The sequence below is a fragment of the Aquarana catesbeiana genome, linkage group LG01, assembly GCF_042186555.1.
Source record: "Aquarana catesbeiana isolate 2022-GZ linkage group LG01, ASM4218655v1, whole genome shotgun sequence".
Taxonomy (NCBI): domain Eukaryota; kingdom Metazoa; phylum Chordata; class Amphibia; order Anura; family Ranidae; genus Aquarana; species Aquarana catesbeiana.
This window is the reverse complement of record NC_133324.1, coordinates 237,181,758-237,203,999: the sequence shown is the minus strand read 5'-3', so window position 1 is coordinate 237,203,999 and position 22,242 is coordinate 237,181,758. Positions and strand designations below refer to the sequence as shown.

General features: G+C 39.9%; 1 protein-coding gene across 3 annotated transcripts in view; it reads right to left on the bottom strand.

Moving 5' to 3' along the window:
• The window catches only part of CUX2 (cut like homeobox 2), a 755,888-nt gene that overhangs the window by 496,798 nt on the left and 236,848 nt on the right, over positions 1-22,242 (bottom strand). The window lies entirely within an intron of this gene.

Below are 22,242 nucleotides of genomic sequence, written 5' to 3'. Positions count from 1 at the left end.
GTGTGTTTTTTCCCAAAAAATGCATTTGAAAAATCGCTGCGCAAATACTGTGTGAAAAAAAAATGATTCACCCACCATTTTAATCTGTAGGGCATTTACTTTAAAAAAATATATAATGTTTGGGGGTTCAAAGTAATTTTCTTGTAAAAAAAAATAATTTTTTCATGTAAACAAAAAGTGTCAGAAAGGGCTTTGTCTTCAAGTGGTTAGAAGAGTGGGTGATGTGTGACATAAGCTTCTAAATGTTGTGCATAAAATGCCAGGACAGTTCAAAACCCCCCCCAAATGACCCCATTTTGGAAAGTAGTCACCCCAAGCTATTTGCTGAGAGGCATGTCGAGCCCATGGAATATTTGATATTGTGACACAAGTTGCGGGAAAAAGACAATGTTTTTTTGTTTTTTTATGCGCAAAGTTGTCACTAAATGATATATTGCTCACACATGCCATGGGAATATGTGAAATTACACCCCAAAATACATTCTGTTGCTTCTCCTGAGTATGGGGATACCACGTGTGAGACTTTTTGGGAGCCTAGCCGCGCACGGGACCCCGAAAACCAAGCACCGCCTTCAGGCTTTCTAAGGGCGTAAACTTTTGATTTCACTCTTCACTTCCTATCACAGTTTCAGAGGCCATGGAATGCCCAGATGGCACAACCCCCCCCCCCCAAATGACCCTATTTTGGAAAGTAGTCACCCCAAGCTATTTGCTGAGAGGTATAGTGAGTATTTTGCAGACCTCACTTTTTGTCACAAAGTTTTGAAAATTGAAAAAAGAAAAAAAAAATGTTTTTTTCTTGCCTTTCTTCATTTTCAAAAACAAATGAGAGCTGCAAAATACTCACCATGCCTCTCAGCAAATAGCTTGGGGTGTCTACTTTCCAAAATGGGGTCATTTGGGGGGGGGGGGGGGGGTTGTGCCACCTGGGCATTCCATGGCCTCCGAAACTGTGATAGGTAGTGAAGAGTGAAATCAAAAATTTACGCCCTTAGAAATCCTGAAGGTGGTGATTGGTTTTCGGGGCCCCGTACGCAGTTAGGCTCCCAAAAAGTCCCACACATGTGGTATCTCCGTACTCAGGAGAAGCAGCTAAATGTATTTTGGGGTGCAATTCCACATATGCCCATGGCCTGTGTGAGCAATATATCATTTAGTGACAACTTTGTGCAAAAAAAAAAAAAAAAATGTGTCACTTTCCCGCAACTTGTGTCAAAATATAAAATACTCCATGGACTCGACATGCCTCTCAGCAAATAGCTTGGGGTGTCTACTTTCCAAAATGGGGTCATTTGGGGGGTTTTGTGCCATCTGGGCATTTTATGGCCTTCAAAACTGTGATAGGTAGTATCACCGTACTCAGGAGAAGCAGCTAAATGTATTTTGGGGTGCAATTCCACATATGCCCATGGCCTGTGTGAGCAATATATCATTTAGTGACAACTTTTTCTGTTTTTTTTTTTTTTTTGTCATTATTCAATCACTTGGGACAAAAAAAATAATATTCAATGGGCTCAACATGCCTCTTAGCAATTTCCTTGGGGTGTCTACTTTCCAAAATGGGGTCATGGGGGGGGGGTTGTACTGCCCTGCCATTTTAGCACCTCAAGAAATGACATAGGCAGTCATAAACTAAAAGCTGTGTAAATTCCAGAAAATGGACCCCAGTTTGTAGACGCTATAACTTTTGCGCAAACCAATAAATATACGCTTATTGACATTTTTTTTACCAAAGACATGTGGCCGAATACATTTTGGCCTAAATGTATGACTAAAATTGAGTTTATTGGATTTTTTTTATAACAAAAAGTAGAAAATGTCATTTTTTTTTTTAAATTTTCGGTCTTTTTCCATTTATAGCACAAAAAATAAAAACCGCAGAGGTGATCAAATAACATCAAAAGAAAACTCTATTTGTGGGAAGAAAAGGACGCAAATAATGTTTGGGTACAGCATTGCATGACCGCGCAATTAGCAGTTAAAGCGACGCAGTGCCAAATTGTAAAGTGCTCTGGTCAGGAAGGGGGTAAATCCTTCTGGGGCTGAAGTGGTTAATCGGTTAACAACCTTAAAAAAGAGTGCAGTGTATAATTTAGTTAACATGTAAAGTTTTAAAAAAAAGGCAACTTATTCTTAAATATCTCTATATGCAGTCTTAAATATAAATAACCAACTATATGGTTAGGGAGTAAAATCTTTATTCCACTCTGAGAATAACAGACAGAAAAGATGTATACCCTATATACTATTAGAGGAGATATACTGTATATACTATTAGAGGTTGAATCTAGTAAATATCATCAGACTCAGATCAATTTTTTTGATTTAAAAGAAAAAAAGTTAGACTGTTTTGCAGATTTTCAAACAGAACTGTAATATATTATATGCTGGCCATACAAAAACAATGTCTTCCTTCAAAAAAAAATTCCATTTTAAGAAAGTTCGTTCGATTTTCTAATCGTTAGTGGGGTCAAATCGACGTTTGTTTTTAACCACAGTGACGGGAACATTTAGAAATAATAGAAAACTTCTTGGTCAAAGGAATTTTCAGACAGTGTATGTGGTTTTCGCTCAGAAATTACATTCGCTTTAAAACAGAATGTTAAAAGCAAGTGAAAATTTCAAACAGCATTCTTTCATTCTTCTCATCTGAAAATTGATCCGTGTGGCCAGCAACACACCTATGCAGTTTGCTTTTGATCTGTTTCTGCAGTGCTTTTTGCTGTGCGTTTTGATTTTTTGCGCACATGTCTTTGCTGCGATTTGTGTTTTTGCATTTTTTTATGCCTTTGTTTGGCCAATTTGTTGTTGGGCAGACCCCACAAATTGCTGCAAAAACGCATCACATGCTTTTCTGCAGCTTCTCCATTGAAGTATATTGAACCAAAAAAGCACCGTTTTTGCGTTGAAAAAAGTTCTTGACCCTTTCCAAATATGCAGCGGCTGAAAAAAGCATAGATGTGAATGTTAAATGAACTGTAGTGTGTTTCTGCAAAAAGCACCAAAAAACCCATGAAACACGTGAACCAGGCCTAAGATGTTTAGTAACATAAGGGAGTTAAAAAAAAAAATAGCCCTTTATAGGATAAAAAGAGCAAATAATCGCTACTGTAAGGGGTTCATTTTTTTTTTTTTACTGTGCAACAGTGAAAGTACTATTTACAGTAGCGATTATTTGCTCTTTTTGTACTCTAAAGGGCTCATTTTAGTTTTTTTAATCCCAATATGTTACTGGTCGATTAATTGATTATGAAAATAGTAATTGATTAATTTCATAATCGATTAGTTGTCGATTAATCGATTCGTTGTTTCAGCCCTACTAAATACAAATGGGGACTTTTAATAAAAAGTTAAAAACACTAACCACATGGTATGTTTTATATTTACGCCAGGAAGCTTTTACTAACAGCATTATCCGGTCACAATAAAAAGCAATTATGAGATTCTTAATACAAACATAAAATGCATTTCACTGCCCCTCTCATATCCATCACATTAGATTAGCAAGTGTTGTGGCATACAGTAGATTTGCTATAGCATCCTATTATTACTTGTTTTCACTAATACAAAGTTACAACCATTCCCAATGAGCAACTTTCTCATCGCATTACTGCAAATGTAAAAGCATTAGACTAGTGACAAGCCATGAAAGAGAATTGTTAATGCAGGGTGAGGAGAATGCTGTTTTCCTGCCAGTTTAGGATCAGTTTAAATCCTGACTGCAAACACTCCCAAGCAGCAGGGGACAATAAAACTCAGCGCAGTTTGTTTTAGGGGAAATATGCCCAATTACTGATAAACTACTTCAGCCTGACACTTGCAATGCTTCAGGGAACATTATTTTTGCATCTGAAATCTCTCTATGTTAAACTGTTAAACTGCACAAAAACATTTAACGAGTGTTCCCCCACGGGATACTTTTAACAAGTGCATTAAAGGAAAGAGTGCTTTTTATACATCAGAATCAGAAAAATGATCAGTGCCTCTTATAAAATGGTATAAAATGACATCTCAGCAGAGCGTCATCAAACTGCTCTGTCGGAGGGATAGTTTAGACTAGCTCTCTCAGGAAAGAGTTAGGTGTTCAACCTTTCTTTCTTAGTTTATTCATTTTACCAAGCATTTGATACAAAATTAAAAGACTTAGGAAAAATGTATTCAAGTAATAAAAAACAGTAGTAAAAGAAGAATATGGGTGGGTTTCTCTACAGCTGAGCTACAGCAAAGCTTCTTAACCTGTCCTATGTATACCTCAGGGCCTACTTCTAACAGGTGGAGGGATACTTCTGCTGTTACAGGAACCCTGGGGTCACTTTGTAAATGTAAACAAGCACTTTAATATAAAAGATATGTAGTACTCTGCTACCAGAGAATCCAAACTGTGTCTCCCCATTGCTCTCTCTACACACCCTTCCTCCTTTCCTACTTGCTCACATTACTAGAGTGTCCCTGCAACTCAGAAGGGACAGAAATTGGGTAGATGCCAGGGGGGTGGAGGCTTCACCAAGCTCCACGTTTACAAATTGTGATTACATGTATTGGTTATTTTATCTATGTTGCACCAGTTCTGAACAGTTGTGAGCTTATCCAGCAAAATAATTATAGAGGGTTAAGGATCTTCCAAAAGCAGTAACAAGACTCTCATGACTAATAGACCTAAAGAAATAACCTTAGGTGTTCTACAGAAAGTGAGTTGTGTAGACTAGAGGAACAGTATTTATTAGAGAAGAAGGTTTATACGACATTAAAGCAGACTTAAACTATGATATAATATACAGTATATACTTGAATGATAATCTTTAGCTATTTGGGCAACCCTGGTTCGATGAATTAACAAAAAGAGGCTATGAAATACCATCCTTTGCTTAACAAACTGGACTTCTACCAGCTCCTAGTCATTGATAACTCGGCAGTGATCACATAGGCTAAGCAGAAAAGGAAGATCACTGTTCAGCTGAATAGAATTGCATGAATGTCAGTCCTCATTGGTTCTCCTGTATCGGTGTCAATACTCAATAACAATTTGCATAAAAACAAATGTGTTTTCAATATTATCCAGTTGTATTCTTCACTATCAAGTATGCCTTATTAATCAGAACAAATACTGTATATACCGTAACATATACAGTAATCGTATTTTATTCAACAGTGTGGACTGAATATGACATTCAAAATTTAGATTCTAACTTTAATCTGCAAATTTCATTATACCAATTCTAGTGTCATTATACTTCTATTTAAAACAATTTTTAGCAAAAAGTAATATAATTACCAATAGTATCCGGTTGCAGCAGCAAGTCTATTTTAAAGGAAACATGACAGGACAAAAATATTGAAACTGCCACTGCTGACTTGTATGTAAAGATGCAGGGGGTGTCATCCTCCTTATTCTATTACTTAGTGAGGCACTGATGTAGAGCAGGCATACGCATATCAAGTGTCAGGGCAACCAATATGCCTTTGCTTGTTCCAGGTAAGTAACTCAATAGTTAGTAAAGGAAGGCTAAAGCTAACAGCCCTGGATTAAATGATTTAAAAAATAAGTCAGAAACAGCAGCTCCCATATTTATATCCTGGAATGTTCTGTTTACGACATTAGTGAATTAGTGAAATACAAGAATGGCATATTTACTTTCATGTTGGTATGGGAACTAACATTATGGCAATGTTAAAGTAACAATGTATACTTTATAGTGAAAAGGGGTTTAAATTAATTCAAATGAAGACTTTATGTTTCCAGGCTCCATTAATTTGGTCTAGTCATAGTGCCCATGTTGGTGGGCCTAAGGCAAATGCCCACATTGTTAGCTGATTAAAGTTGCCCTGCATTTAAGCAGTTTATTGTGGAGCAGCAGTTAGGATGGTCCACTACTTAGGCATGCTGCAACAGTTTCATGCCAATTTCTTCCTGGCAGTCATTGCCACTGTTTGTCCAACACTACCAAATGTTTTGCAACAGAGGAGTGATTTGGCGGAAAAACTGCATTCTCAGGCTCCTCACAGCAAGCCCAAATTATTGTAACTGCTGTTTACCAAATTATACTTAATCATAAGGATTTGTAAAACAGTGAACGGCAAATGGCTGATGCGACACATTTCTGTCCAGTCGGTCTGAGCTCAGCAGTCTTGGCACCCATACAGAAATTACTTTGCGGCCCAAATCTTGTTATGATTTCATTAAAAAGAGAGAACAAAATGCCACTTAGAGTAAATATCACATGCAAACGGAAAAGGAGGAACACACTGGCATAAGTAAAGCACAGGTGCTAATGCAAAATGCAAAATGTAAGTGTGCATACACATATAATCCAGAAAAGAGAACAAATGTGTCATAGTAGTTCTATAGCTACTTTGCTCAAACCAAACTAGTGTTATAAGAGTTATTAAAGCAGACCTAAATACCTTATACAGCCCACTTCCTGTTTCTTGTCTGGTCATCAGCCTAGGCTTATGACATCATGCACAGCTCTCTCTCACTCTTGTGAGAGTTTGCCAGGAAGGGAGGGGGAATGAGTCATAAGAGGGCCAATGAAAGCTGTGTGTCTGTGTAAATCCAGGTAGTGAACAGGCAGCAGCTTCAGCTGCCCACAGTTAGAACGGCTGCAGCCAGACTTAGGTGTACGTTTATAAAACTGAGAAGTTTTTTCTCAATTCAGTTCTCAGCAGTTCTCAGAGGAAAATTATCTCCTCTGCAGTCGGTTTATGAAACTGAGAACTTCAGTTCTCATAGGGAAAACAGAGGAGAAGTGTTTCCTCTGAAAACGGCCGAGATAAGTGTAAAAGTGGGTGGGCTGCCTGTAATCTTGTTCAAAAAGTGAAACTAAAGTTTAAAAGAGCATGTAATTACATGTTTTCAGACATGTTATAACTAAGGAAATATATATATATATATATATATATATATATTCATGTGTTTGTATATATATATATATATATATATATATATATATATATATATATATATATACACACACACACGTATACACATAGATAGATAGATAGATAGATAGATAGATAGATAGATAGATAGATAGATAGATAGATAGATAGATAGATAGATAGATAGATAGATAGATACACACACTTGTATATAGTATATGTATTCATTTTTAACCCACTGGTGCTGATATTATGAAGAAAGAAGTCTTCTTCCTCTTATCACACCCGCTTATCCACCTCTAAGCTGGTGAATCTGGAAGGGAGATATTTCGGTGTAAAGGCTGTGAGATCTTCAGATCTCACTTTTATAAACTGGCCATTTGTGACAAACCGGTCCTGTACTGTGATGAGAAGCGGAGAACATGTTCTCTGCTCCTTATCTCAGCTATATAAACCAGTACACCCCAGAGATAACCAGAGATCAGCCGTGATCCTGAGGATCACGGCTGATCTCTGTTTTATAAACAGACACCTTAGTGGAGGGAGATTTCTGCAGCATATTTGCAAGTACAGAATTACAGTATATATAAAATATGCAAAGTGGTTTGAGGGAAGCATCAGAATGGCAAAGATGTTTTTATTACAAATTGTGTGAGCAGACTGCAGTTCCTCTTTACTTAATGAGTTCCCAGTTATTTCTTATGGGTAATGTACAGAAGTTTCTGCAATGTTCAGTATCTATGTATGCAATTATGGGCAATGTAAGAGTCTGGACAGCTTTTAAAGTGATTGTAAAGTCTCATTAAAAAAAAAAAAATCATGCTATTCTTACCTCCTCTGTGCAGTTGGTTTTGCAAAGAGCAGCCCACATCCTCCTCTTCCCAGGTCCCTCTTGTGATCCTGGCCCCTTCCTCCTGTTCAGTGCCCCCACAGCAAGCAGCTTGCTATGAGAGCACCCAAGCCGAGTCACAGCCCCGTGTGATCATTCAGACACGGAGTCCCAAACCAGCCTTGCTCCCTCTCTCTTCTGATTGGCTAACTTACTTTGATTGACAGCCGTGGGAGCCAATGGCACTGTTGCTGTGTCTCGGCCAATCAGGAGGATAGTAACGGACGGCTAAGACACTCGTGGACATCTCTCTGGGGAGAGATGGGGCTCAGGTAAGTAATTAAGGGGTGCTGGGGAGGCTGCTATACACAGAAGGTTTTTTTATCTTAATGCATAGAATGCATTAAAGTGGATGTAAACCCAATGTCATCCTTTCTAAACTACTGCCATAGGGGTTGTCTATAAGGATATACATGCCTCCTGTATGTATCTTTACCTGTCAAATGTCTCCCCTCTGTCTGTTATGAGAACCGAAAAACTGCAGATTCTGTGGGTGGGTCTGTTGTCTGGAGCTTGGTGGGTGGAGTCGTGATGTCAGTAGACTCCCCACCCACCTCTACACTCCCCTTGTCAATATGCATTTTCTCCTGTGTATTTCTCGATACACTGAAGTTCTGCTATGATCTCTAACATCCAGTGAAAAGACAGGAAAGTAACCACATGACTTCAGCATGCCAAATCACGCTGAGGTGTGGAACAGCCAATCCTTGCAGAGCTGCTGAAGAAAGGAGTGGGGGTGGGAATTAACAAATACTGCATGTCTCTTAGGCTAGTGCACGAGATATGTAAATCACCTGTCACTCACAGCAAGGGGGAGGATTTGACAAAGTTTTTCTCAGTTTGTCAAGATTTATCTCACTGAACAATAAAAGAGGAATGCTCAGAGCTGGATTAACTCTTTGTGGCAAGACTGGGCTCAAATGATAGGAAATCTTATACTCTACATTATGACATTAAAAAAAAAAAAAAAATTCGAGTTTACATTCGCTTTAAGATAAAAAACCTTACCTTCTGCCTTTACAACTCCTTTACGTATAACTGCATCCCCAAAAACAATTTTATAAAATGACAAGGCAAACCAAACATTGCACGAGTGCATCTGTTAGGAAACACCAATAGAAGCAGAGGTAATAGTTGGCCAATTTGTCATACACTCTCAATTAGCTGGCTTCAGCTTTGTTCTATTAACCATCACCCATTCCTTGAAGGCATTCAGGATATGGGGAAGTGGGGTCTGTGAAATGCCGTATATGTTTTATTATGACCAAGTGCTGCTTAACCAAAAGGGTAAAGCCCCAAAGTGCTTAGCAAAAATGTGGATTAGAAGTTTACTGAATCAGGAAAAGGATTTCAGTGGATCATCTTCCATCCTCTGTAATTGTTCCAGCTTGTATTGGCAAGGGATCACTGTAAGATTGCACCAGTGGGAATTTTAGGACTGTGCCCAACGGTACCATCTGTGAGGTACAGGGTACCAATGGTGAGACAGTAAGAATTGTGTTTGAGTGGATAGTGGAAAGTTAATTTATAATCTGTGTCCTTAACGAAGCCAGGGACATATTTTTTACAGGCAATAGAAAAGGAATGAAAATTTTTGGTAAATGTCATTTTCTAGGAACATTGGCTATCTTGGGTTATGTCAGTTTCTGCATTATAGTCTACATATTCATTAAATATAAGGACCTCCTTTATGTTGTCCATCTGAATCTTGCTGTCTGCTAGGGCAGGATAAAAAAAGAACATTTAGACAGTTTCTTTTTTAACATGACTATAAGTATTTATAGCCACACACAAGACTTGTGCATTAAACAGATATGATTTTTGGATTTCCATGTGGCTTTCCTAATGTAGCCTCTCTTCATGCACTATGCTTCCTTAAAAGCTATTTCAAGTGAGAGCATATTGCAAATGCATGTTCTAATGTGGTAAAAAAGCCACTAATACAATTAGTTCTCCTTTATATCATATTCTAGAGTAGAAATACTAATTTGATACAAGTCACTAATTTATGGGAACAGGAATAAAGAGGGAATACAGAAATGTCTTGGTTATAAACACAACTGTACTGTGGATTATGAGAGTTAATTATTCCAGTATTGCTTTGAGTGTTTTTTTTTACAAAAGAAAGATTAATGACAAAAGTAACTTTGAACTCCAAGTAGCTACCATAGTCCACTGATCATAAACCAGTCAGTGGGTTTCCAGTCTTATGGTATTTATACCCCTTTACTTTTTACAGACTTGAGCACGATAGAACACTACACACATTTACCAAAAATGCCTTAATAAAAACATTTGATACTCATATCAACCATATAGCCTTCAGCAGCCTTTTTTTTCTGTTGCACAGGTATGAATCTTAATTAATGAATTAGTAGCATGACTTCAAAAAATCCCTGATAATTTACATTACCCTAAAGAATAGCTTGAAAGAAGTATACTATGTCCAGTTTTAAGGTGATGGTATGGTCAGAGTTGGGTTTAGCACATTCCTTTGTTTTTAGCTTTCAAGAGCTGTGTTAGGCCCTACAGTGATCAGATTAATTTAATCACTTCAGCCCCTGATTGATTTACTTCCTTAATGTCCAGGCTATTTTTTGTGAAACGGCACTGCATTACTTTAACTGGCAATTGCATGTACCCAAATAAAATTGATGTCTTTTTTTTCCCCACAAATAGAACTTTCTTTTGGTGGTATTTGATCACCTCTGTGTTTTTATTTTTGCGCTATAAACAAAACACAGTGACAATTTTGAAAAAAAAGAAAAACAATATTTTTTCATTTCTGCTATTATACATCTCCAAAAAAAAATATTAAAAATAAATGTATTCATCAGTTTAGGCCATTATGTATTTGGTAAAAAATAATAAGTAGAATACATAATGGCCTAAACTGCAATAAGTATATATTGATTGGTTCGCTCAAAATGTTATCGCGTCTACAAACTATGGGATAGATTTATGGACTTTTAATTTTTTTATGGTTTTTTACTAGTAATGGCGGTGATCAGCAATTTTTAGTGGGACTGGGACATTGCGGAGGATAAATCTGACCCTAAGTGACACTTTTTGGGGACCAGTGATACCAATACAGTGATCAGTGCTAAAAAAATGCACTGATCACTGTATAGATGGCACTGGCAAGGAAGGGGTTAACACTAGGGCCAATCAAAGGGTTAACTGTGTTTACTCAGTGTTTGTTCTAACTGTGTGGGGAATGGGCTCACTGGGACAACACAGAGATCGCTGTTCCTGATTACTAGGAACAGACAATCTCAGTGTCCTCCACTATCAGAACGGGGATCTGCCTTGTTTACATAGGCAGATCCTGTTCTGCCTCTCTGTGAATTGATCGCGGGTGGCCGGTGGACATCGAGTCCACTCCCCTGGCATGCAAAGTGCATGTGCCCACACTATCTATTATATGAAATGTACAGGTACGTTGTTTTGCACAATAGAGCATCCTTGCCACAGTATATATGCTAGGGGTGTTGAATTTAATCGCAGCATCGATGCATCGCGATGCGGCCATCTGTGATTTGGCATCGATGCTGCGACCACTAAATATCAATTTTGGGATGACCTCATCTATCTGCGCGCCGCACTATGCCCCGCCCTGCAACTCTGAACTGAGCTGAAAGCCATGTGTCCTGCTCTCCACACTGAGCCGTGGGTGTTAGCCGTGCCCTCCTTCCGCTGAGGTCATCCCCAGCCACGTAGGGAAGCACCATGTACGCTGGAGCCTGTGTGAGGTGTGACGTGGCTGGTCAGGTGACGGTAGCTCCTGGAACCCGGAAGTTGAGCCGCAAGAGGTTTCCTCCGCTCTCCCTGGCCAACTGCAGCAGTGCTGGTGCTGCCAATCTCCCCGGATAGCATCAAGGCTACATGGTTGGCCCCCCTTGTTCCATCCCCTGGCATTTTGTGCTGTGAGGTTGGGGGCTGGTGGACACCACAGTCCCCCCTGCCCCTGACACTTAGATCCAGCGCTACTTTCCTGAGCACCCCCAGGTTCTGCCACTCCACTGGCATTGTTTTTGCCCCATTGGAGGCGGTAGTCTCCTCTCTGGCTCCTGTGTGCTCCTGCAGCAATCAATAGTTACTGTATGCACAAGTAAGTTACTTTAAAATAAATAAACTTAATGGTGACCTAACAAGTGACAATGCCATTTAATTAATTATGGTTTATGTATGTCTTAGTGATTGATTCACATCACAACTTCATTAATACCTTTTTATGCAGCATTGCATGTGTGGAATCTGTGATGAGCGAAACCATAAATCATACAAAAAAAAGAGGTATCAATAAAGTTGTGATGTGAATCAATCACTAAGACAATAAGACATACATAAACCATAATTAATGAAATGGCATACATTATCGTTTGGGGGACATTATGGAGACATTGTCCACAGTCTCTGACCCTCTCTTGTATCATGTCCGCAGTCTCTGATCCTCTCTTGTATCATGTCCGCAGTCTCTGACCCTCTCTTGTATCATGTCCACAGTCTCTGACCCTCTCTTGTATCATGTCTGCAGTCTCTGACCATCTCCTGTATCAAGTCTGCAGTCTCTGACCATCTCTTGTATCATGTCCGCAGTCTCTGACCATCTCCTGTATCATGTCTGCAGTCTCTGACCATCTCCTGTATCATGTCTGCAGTCACTGACCCTCTCTTGTATCATGTCCACAGTCTCTGACCATCTCTTGTATCATGTCCGCAGTCTCTGATCATCTCCTGTATCATGTTCGCAGTCTCTGACCATCTCCTGTATCATGTTCGCAATCTCTGACCATCTCCTGTATCATGTTCACAGTCTCTGTTCATCTCTTGTATCATGTCCACAGTCTCTGACCATCTCCTGTATCAAGTCTGCAGTCTCCGACCATCTCCTGTATCATGTCTGCAGTCTCTTGTAGTATTTTGGGGGCAGTCTGGAGCTCCTCTTTAAGTTGTCTGCTGTAATTTACACTTTGCTACATGCAGAGAGTGTTGTCTTTTTTTTCTTTTTTTTTTAGAAACAGATAAAATAAAAAAATTGAGTTCTTCTGAGTGCTTGAATTTTTTGGATGAAAACCGAGTGCAGTAATCGTAATTCATTGCGGAATCGAATCGAATCGTGGACAGGATAATCATATTCGAATCAAATCACGAGGTCAGTGAAGATGCACACCCCTAATATATGCGGTGGGCGGACTTTAAGTGGTTAAAGCTTTGCTATTCTCTAGTATCCCATTCATGCTTGAGCACTTGTTTCCTTACATGGTCAGGGGTCTGGCTCAGAGACCAGTAGCTATAGCTGTAGAAAGGTTCACATTGACCAGCAGGATAAGTAAATGAGCAGGTCACCCTGCCGGATGAGGCAGACTCATCCGGGGCACACTGTCTAAGCACTAACCAGTCCTCATCAGAGCTCCTGAATACGGAGGTGGGTTTTGCTGTCTTCCAGGTTGTGGTTCTCAGGCTTGCCCCACAAGGAGGTGAGCTGGTAACAAGTTGTTGCAGGTTGGGATCGAGTGGAAGCATAGTGAAGAAGCAAGCAAAAGGTTGGTAACAAGTGGTTGCAAGTTGAGTGGATCTTCTTGCAATTTAAATATGGGCAAAAATAAGGGTAGTAAATAAGGGCAATCAGCGCAAACAAAATCTAATAAAAAGCAATGGAAAAAATGCAAGCTGGACACTAAAGGATACACCAACCTTATTTGAAATCATAAAACAATTAAGTGCAGCGCAAATAAAATTACAAAGTGGCTTACTGAAAATATATTCCAAACTGATTAAATAAATAATACAAAGTAACTATTTGGAAATGTGTTGCAAACTATTTAAATAAATAAATAACTAACTAAATCAGAGTCCATAAAATCACAGATAATTTATGGCTTGAAGTATTCTTCTGATGCTATCCTGGTAAATTGCTTGTCTGCAGATCACATAAAATCATAAGATTACCCTTACCAGATTGGGTGGACCCCTTAATTACAGGGGGTCTTTAAGGCATCAATGGACTGTCAATGCACTGCTCTGCTGGATGTCTTCTACGGGAGCAAACCATCTGATATCCCGGGATCCAAAAACCAGCTGTGAGGTCCGTGCGGTGTACATATGCTGACGAAGTCCCCAGTGACGTAACGCCGCGTACGGGGGTAGAGCATTACCGCTGTCATCACCCGCAGCTATCTCATATGTTCAGCTGTTCTGTCACGGACAGACAGCTTTCATTGTTTAATATCTCTGTTTTCCCACAGCGCTGTGAGCGCTTTATTTTCATGCCATATCAATAAATTTTCTATAAGAGTTTACCATACGGAGTGCCCTTAGATTTCTCTTTATTTCTTCATGTTGGAGATTATTGCTGTTTCTTTGGATTACACCGCACGGACCTCACAGCTGGTTTTTGGATCCCGGGATATCAGATGGTTTGCTCCCGTAGAAGACATCCAGCAGAGCAGTGCACTGACAGTCCATTGATGCCTTAAAGACCCCCTGTAATTAAGGGGTCCACCCAATCTGATTATTGCTGTTTCTTTGGATTACACCGCACGGACCTCACAGCTGGTTTTTGGATCCTGGGATATCAGATGGTTTGCTCCCGTAGAAGACATCCAGCAGAGCAGTGCACTGACAGTCCATTGATGCCTTAAAGACCCCCTGTAATTAAGGGGTCCACCCAATCTGGTAAGGGTAATCTTATGATTTTATGTGATCTGCAGACAAGCAATTTACCAGGATAGCATCAGAAGAATACTTCAAGCCATAAATTATCTGTGATTTTATGGACTCTGATTTAGTTATTTATTTATTTATTTAAATAGTTTGCAACACATTTCCAAATAGTTACTTTGTATTATTTATTTAATCAGTTTGGAATATATTTTCAGTAAGCCACTTTGTAATTTTATTTGCGCTGCACTTAATTGTTTTATGATCTTCTTGCAATGTGATGCCTGGACTGGTTGGATGTTTCTTTATTAGGCTGTGCCCCTTGAAGGCCATCTCCTGGCATATTTTTTCCCCTTACCCTTTCATTTTTGTTTTCCTTAAGACTAATACAGACAAGAATATTTTTTTTCGTACAAATACTATACTAATTACACAAAAATAATTTATTCTGTTATCTTAAGAGAAAAATGTTTGTGCTTGTCCCTTCAGATATTTTTGCAAACTGTCGTGATCGGCTCTCAAAAGCTGTGTACTATTGAAAAGATTATCAGACGATCACTCTGAATGCATTTTTTTCGTCCGATAAACTCATCGTGTCTACGAGGCCTACTGGGTTATTTTGCATTGTATTGTATATCAATTGTTCTGTCACACATTTGATCATGCCAACTATCATAAGGCCTTACCTGTATTGGAACACCTTATGTTGCAGAGTTGTGTACAGTGGATAATTTGTTTTTCTTTGTTTTTAGCTTTGTGAAAATCTTTCAATAAAAACAGATTGAGCACAAATGGTTGCAAGTTGGGATCGAGCAGAAGCGTAATTGAGGTGCAAGCCAAGGGTTGGTAACAAATGGTTCAAGGTTGTGATCAAGCAGAATTTAATAGAGAAACAAGCCAAAGGTCAGTAATGAGTGGTATTGAAGATACGGACAGCAGCAGTTGCGAAAGGAGCAAGATATTGGCTGAAGAGGAGCAAGATATTGACTGAAGAGGAGCACAATAATCTGACAAGCAGGAAGTGAAGGGACATGGCTTAATCAAGGAAGTACATGTTCACACTTGTACGCTCAGGTACCCTATTTTTTATTTCTTTTTAGTGTATTTATGCATATTTGGCCCCATAGCTTTTAATGGTAGTGCCTGTAAACAATCTTTTTTTTGCCTGAAGAACTCCTCTCCTCCACTAGAACTACTTTCCTGCCCTTGTCCAGCCCAGGAAGCAAATGCCTGAAGCTTGATACACATTCAAATACGCTTGCACAAAGCTTGTGTGATACCTGTAAAACACCCTAAAATGCTTTTAAATCACCAGGAATACACTCTGCTGATGTGCAAATGCAGGCTAGAACTGGACAATGTCTGCTCCCTGGTCAAGCATTTCTGTAATTCAGATCATGAGGAAGTTATGCTCATGAAGGTTTTCAGTAGTGTGTTATTATAAAGCATGCAGGTATCACTGAGTACAACTGCTAAAGATGTGAATTATTAGAAAATGTTATGAGTAAGACCAATTTTGCCCAGGGCTGAGGTCTGAAACCAGTTGTAAAAAAATGTAATGCCAGCAGATAAAGAAAAATGTTTGATTACTGCTGGCTGTCTCCTCTTTATGTGTGAGGCTTCTTTCTGTCTGCTCAATCACCTACCTGTTCTCATTATTCTATATACTGTCTGTCTGACAAGGACATGGCAGCACAAGAACTGTCAATATAAAGGCTCAGGCTGCCAAACGCTTCCAGACTTTATGAGATCTTGTATAGATCTGTACTTGTGATAGACACCAGCAAAAGACAACATCATCCCCCGGTATGAGATGTAACTGTATGAACAACACTTTTATGGTACAATAATTTTTATTGTGATGAGCATGGCAACATGACAACCATTCAACCACGCAGAGGTATAGCATATCAGGCATCAAACATGATGAAAAGGCATGGGCTGAGAGAACGTAAACAGATAACTTTTGTAGATAAAAGTACATCTTTGTGTAAAGATGAAAAATCTAGTATTTACATTAAAATCTGACACAAAGCACTGCAACAATATACCTCCCTACTCATTTGTACATGGCTGTTAGGGAAACAGCAATGGAATCAATGGCAGAGGTGTTAACAGACGCTACCGGCGTGTTCCCGGGCGCATGCGCTGAAGAATGGCAGTTCGGTGCATGCGGGTGCACGACGGAACGGGATTGCGTGGGTGCATGCGGGGTGGCGCACATGTAGCGTGAAAGACGCCAATTCCCTGGTGGGCTATAAAAGGCTGCCCAGGATCCCCTCTCATTGTTGGATTGTCTTCAGCTTCCCCTGTATTCCTGAACCTGCTTCCTGTGTTTCCTGTTGTGACCCAGATTGTTCTTTGACACTGCTTCCAGGCAGTGTACTGAACCTGAGGTACCTTCTCTGACAAATCAAGAAGGATTACTATGTTTCAGGGCAAGATCTTCATCACTCAACAAGTAAGGCTTCAGGTCTTAAGGACCTTCTGTGATCATAAGCTTGCTGGACATTTTGGGGTGCATAAAACCTCTGAGCTTGTACAAAGATCCTTCTGGTGGCCTGGGTGGAAGCAAGATTGTACAGAACTATGTCAGTTCTTGTACTATTTGCCAATGCAATAAGTGATCTAATACCAAGTCCTAGGGTTTGTTAAGGCCATTACCCATTCCAGAACAGCCCTGAAGAAAGGTCTTGATGATCTTCATCGTAGACTTGCCCCCCTTAAGGATTCACTACCATCTTGGTTGACACAGCAAATATTTTCATTAAAGAAATTGTTAGGCTGCATGGAATACCAAATAACATTGTATCCGACAGAGGAGCACAATTTACTTTCAGGTTCTAGAGGGACCTCTGCAAATCCTTGGCAATTGAAGTTTCCCTTTATCAACCTACCATCCACAAAGCAACGGCCAGACTGAGAGGATGAATCAAACCTTGAAGCAATATCTATGATGTTTTTGTACCAGCTCTCAAGACAACTGGGCTTCTCTTCTACCTTGTGTAGAACTTGCCTACAATAACTCCTTGCATACCACCACTAATCAAATGCCTTTTTGGGCCTATTATGGATTTCATTCTTCATTTTTTCCCAATTCTATGCCAGAAGTATCAGTGCCCGCGGTCCAGGATCAATAAACTTCATCCAGTCCAATTACCAGCAATTCCGAGAAGCCATTCAAAAGGCTCATGATAATTACAAAAGATATCATGACAGAGGAAGAAGAGATAACCCTCCTTTCAAGGTAGGAGACGAAGTTTGGCTATCTGCTGTAAAACTCTCATGTCCATCATGGAAACTTGGACCAAGGTTCATTGGTTCTTTCAAGATCAGGAAGATGATAAACCCAGTAGACTTTGAATTGGCTATACCTAGCTCTTACAAGATTCACCCAGTTTTCCATGTTTCACTACTGAAACCAGTGGTTCCCAGTCCTTTTCCTGAAAGAGGAGAATTGCCACCCCCTCCAGTCTTGGAAGAAGGCGAAGCTGAGTTCGAGGTAGAGGCCATTTTAGATTGCAGAAGAGGGAGAAAAGTGCAGTACCTCATCAAGTGGAACCCCCCAGAAGATAATTCCTGGGAGGCCTTAAGCAATATACATGCCCCACAACTAATACAGGCCTTCCACAGCAGACAAAAGTAAATAGGTTTGGCATCCGAGGCTGCCCTTGGGGGGGGGCACTGTCAGGGAAACAGCAATGAAATCAATGGCAGAGGTGTTAACAGATGCTACTGGCGTGTTCCCGCGTGCATGCATGGAAGAATCGTGGTTTGGCGGATGCAGGTGCTCTTTTTTTTCAGATGTCCTTTTTTTCAATTGACATCTCTGGTGTTGGAGCCATGCTTCATGTCAGTCCACTTGTTGCAACAGCTCTCCAAGGTGTGATCACTCCTTTTTACCTACATACTAACAAGCAGATTTAATCTGATGCAGGTGTTAGTGTTAGTAATGAAAATTTACAGGGTGATTCCATAATTTTTTCCTCAGAATTGAGTGATTCCATAATTTATTCCCTGTGCTTGTTCTATACATCTAACTGTTACTGGCCACCACAATTATTTTTCTTCGTTTCCACCCCCAGCCCCGACTGCTGAACTGAATAGGCGGCCAGGTGAGCTGCGCAGGCTCAAGCAGCAGCCCAGCTACTGCAGCAGCTGTGGACCCCACATAGACATGTGGCCCAGCGGGCACACAGCTGGTGTGCCCTATGGCCAGTTCGGGCCTGCTCCAAAACATATTCGTTCTGCAAGCCACATAAATTAAATATGTTATATTTTATTGTCATTATATATACACCTCATCTGAAAGGTATAATTTACAGACAGACAATTTTAAAGATCTACTCCAAAGTTAATTGGGCTCTTTCTATAATGTATTTCCGTTTATAATTTAATGCAATAGACTTAAAATTCCATCAGTTTTTAAATGACCATCAAATATCCTTTAACAGACACATTCTGGCATTCACGGTGCCAACTGGTACAAAATTTTAATAATATCAGTACAATAATGACACTCACTTTAGTGAGTAACCCTTTCCCTATATCATGGTAAAATCAAAGCCTTTCGACAATGAATAATGTTCTGTCTTAATGAACTATGCTGAACTGACTTTTAGTCAGTTTATAGACAAAGAGCCACTGTTTCACTTTTGCTCCTCCTACTACTCTCATCTCGCTGCCAACATGACAGCTCAAACTCAAGTGATTTAGACGTTACCCCTACCCCTACAGTTTTGAATGATTTGAAAGTGAGAATTCAGCTAATTTTGTTATGGGCAGAGTGTGGAAGCTTTAGAACTAGGATTGTACCAGGGATGGCACCCTCCACAAAACCCACACAAGGGCAGCCAGGTCAGTGACAAGGAGCCTGTTAAAATTGCAGGCTTGGCTTCACTGAGCAAAAGTCTCTGCATGGGCCCTGCACCTAAAGGCCAAATGAGGAGGAATAAACAGGGTGAACCGCCATAAAACAGGGGTTTATGGATGTTTGCTGGCCTCAGTGTAATTGAAAGTCATCAGAGAACTAATAACTCTCTTTTACAGGCCCCCCACTAGCTAGACCTGAGCAGCAAAAGCTTTTTCCTACCAGAAGGGAAACAAGCTTATCACATGATAGGGACTGAGAGAAAGGTAGAGGCATGTGCGGTGGCCAGGTTTTGTCTCTTTGAAGACACCACTGAGCTGTCCCACTGCTCTGGCAGCTCTCGTAATGCTGAGGGCAACTGTCCGTAAGCTGATGAGATAACAGCTGATGGCTGCTGCCATCCTGGGGATTTGGTTAAAACCTCTGTAAGGTCTTATTATTCTACATGCGCCTGTTTGGATAATTTACCCTCATTTCATGTGCAGGCAATGACACAGAAAGTGAGAAGTATCAATTTAATGGAGGAAAAGACAAAAATAAAATCTGACAGAGGTTTTATGACAGACCTGGTTGGTTGTCATACTTTTCTCTCTAGCGGCACGTGTAACCTACCTTCTCTCTGTTCCAGTGCGGTAACCTTCATAAGAAACTTGAGCGTTTGACACTTCTGGGAGTGTTGGATGCCTGTGTCCCTCTTCACGCACTGTGGTTTCATCCTTCAACCTCTACAACACTACAGGACACAGCACTGACCTGAGGAACGAGCATACAGTAGAGGCCTCAAACTGTAGACACTCACAGAAATGTTATGCCCCTTTCACACAGGCAGTTAGAATTCAGCTTTTAGCTGCGGATAGTGAAAGTTACTTACCACAGCTAAATGCAGACAATGCATCCCCATGGCCCCATTTACACACTGCGTTTAACTATGTTTTCATCACTTGTGGTTTTGTGCGTTTAGATAAAGTTGACAGCGTCCAGGAGCAATGTATTGAAGTTATCTGTATATGGCTGCTGTTAATCGCAGTATACCATTTTATCTCAAGATAGCAGAGGCAAGGAATGAAAGAAAAACAACATGAAATACAACCAAATCACAGTGGATAACTGGGAATGACCCAGGAAGTTGCAGGGACAGTAAAAATAGAGAGAGGTGCGATGGCTGCCTATGATATATCTCAGAGACCTTGATTGTAGTATGTAAAATTCCCCATAATGGAAACACTGACAAATAACAGAATTTTGGAAAATTCTTACATTTCCAGAACTTCCATAGCCACTAACATCCACTGCTATAAATTTCGTGTTGGTATCATTGAGTCCCAGCAGAACTATAGAGAAATATTTTTTATAGTTGAAATAGCAGAATCCTGAGTTGGGTGGCTTGATCAGAAGCACATGTTTCCTATATAATGTCAGAGGGAAATTTGGGAAGTTAGTTTTCTCCAAAAACTCATCCGCTATTTCTTCCCACAAACTGTTCTTCCCACAGTGCTAGACAAGTTTCATGCACAATAGTTCACACTAGAGATTTCCATTAAAAAATTATGATGTAAGGAGGTGAAACTTGTACCAATGGCAGGGTATCTACAATATAAGTTTGACTGGCATTAAACAAAATTGATATAAAAACAAAAAAAATTACCACATTACCAAAAAAAAAAAAAAAAGGCATATTATCAAACACCTGTTCCACCCTCTTCTGTTGCCTACTTACCTGAAGCATACAAGGCCATTTCCCTGTTCTATTTTGTTAAGAATACATCCAGAGTCGTACTTCAGGTGGTGTGCACATTACAGCATTATGTGTACAATTTGTATTGTCCAGCGGAGGGTCCAGAACAAGACTGACATGCGGAGAAGGGTGTCCACTGGATTTTCTGCACTGGATCACAGTTTATTTCATACCAAGAAATTGTGTAGGTGAAGAAAATAGACATGGGGCGTTTGTATACTAAGCTTTAGCAGGTTAGAAAAGGACACAGCCCAGGAGGTGGGCTGGGTTGTAGTGGAAATTAAGTAAATGATTCCTAGAAAACAAACACATGTGAGACATCTATCATATATACAGATTTACCATAATGTAACTAACAGCCATTCTTCCGCACTAATGCTTCATCACATGTTGGTATGCATTTGTCTCACACATCTTTTTGCAAGGCCTAATAACTCATTAAAGGTTGCCACCAACATCCTGGTAAAACTGTAGAACTTTTCTGGGTGACTGCGCATTTCCTCAAACATGAGGAAAAAGTAGCCAATAGATGGACGCTGGAAGGCCAAGGGATGTACCCAGCAGAGATGACATCTCTGCCACTGAACCAGTTCTGTCTGTTTCCTCCTACTCATCCTCATAAGCAGCAAAATTTTTACAGCAATCAGATTGCTTCTGTAATCCATTTTCAATGATCACACATCAAAGGTCAAAGTCCTCACACTGAACAAAGACAAAGGAAATGGTATGGCAAAAATGCACTATAGGTAGTCAAAGGACAAAAAAAAGCAAACAAAAAATGGCAAGAATTTACAACCACAGCTAAACTCAGCCGCATGTAACCACAGATAAACGCAATATAAAACCACAAGTGCTCACTTTGCTAGGAGTGTTGGAATTTCAAAATAAAACATGCTTTTACAAGTGGCAGAACAACCATCCCTGTGAAAGAAGCACTGTGACAGAAGCTGAAGCTCTGGAACAGAGAAAAAGTAAGGGACTTTGGGGCCACCAAAGAGGTGAGTTTAATGGCTCTTCTCTTAAAGGGAACTTCAGGAATAGATTTTTAGATTTTTTTTTTTTTGAGATTGACAAGACCTAAGACAGGGCCTTGAGACAAAGTGATTATAGAATACATTTATGATTTTATTTGTTTAATCCTCCAAGAGATCTGCAATAATAGCATTGTGCTCACGTCTGTTTAGCCACATACACACGAGCGGAATG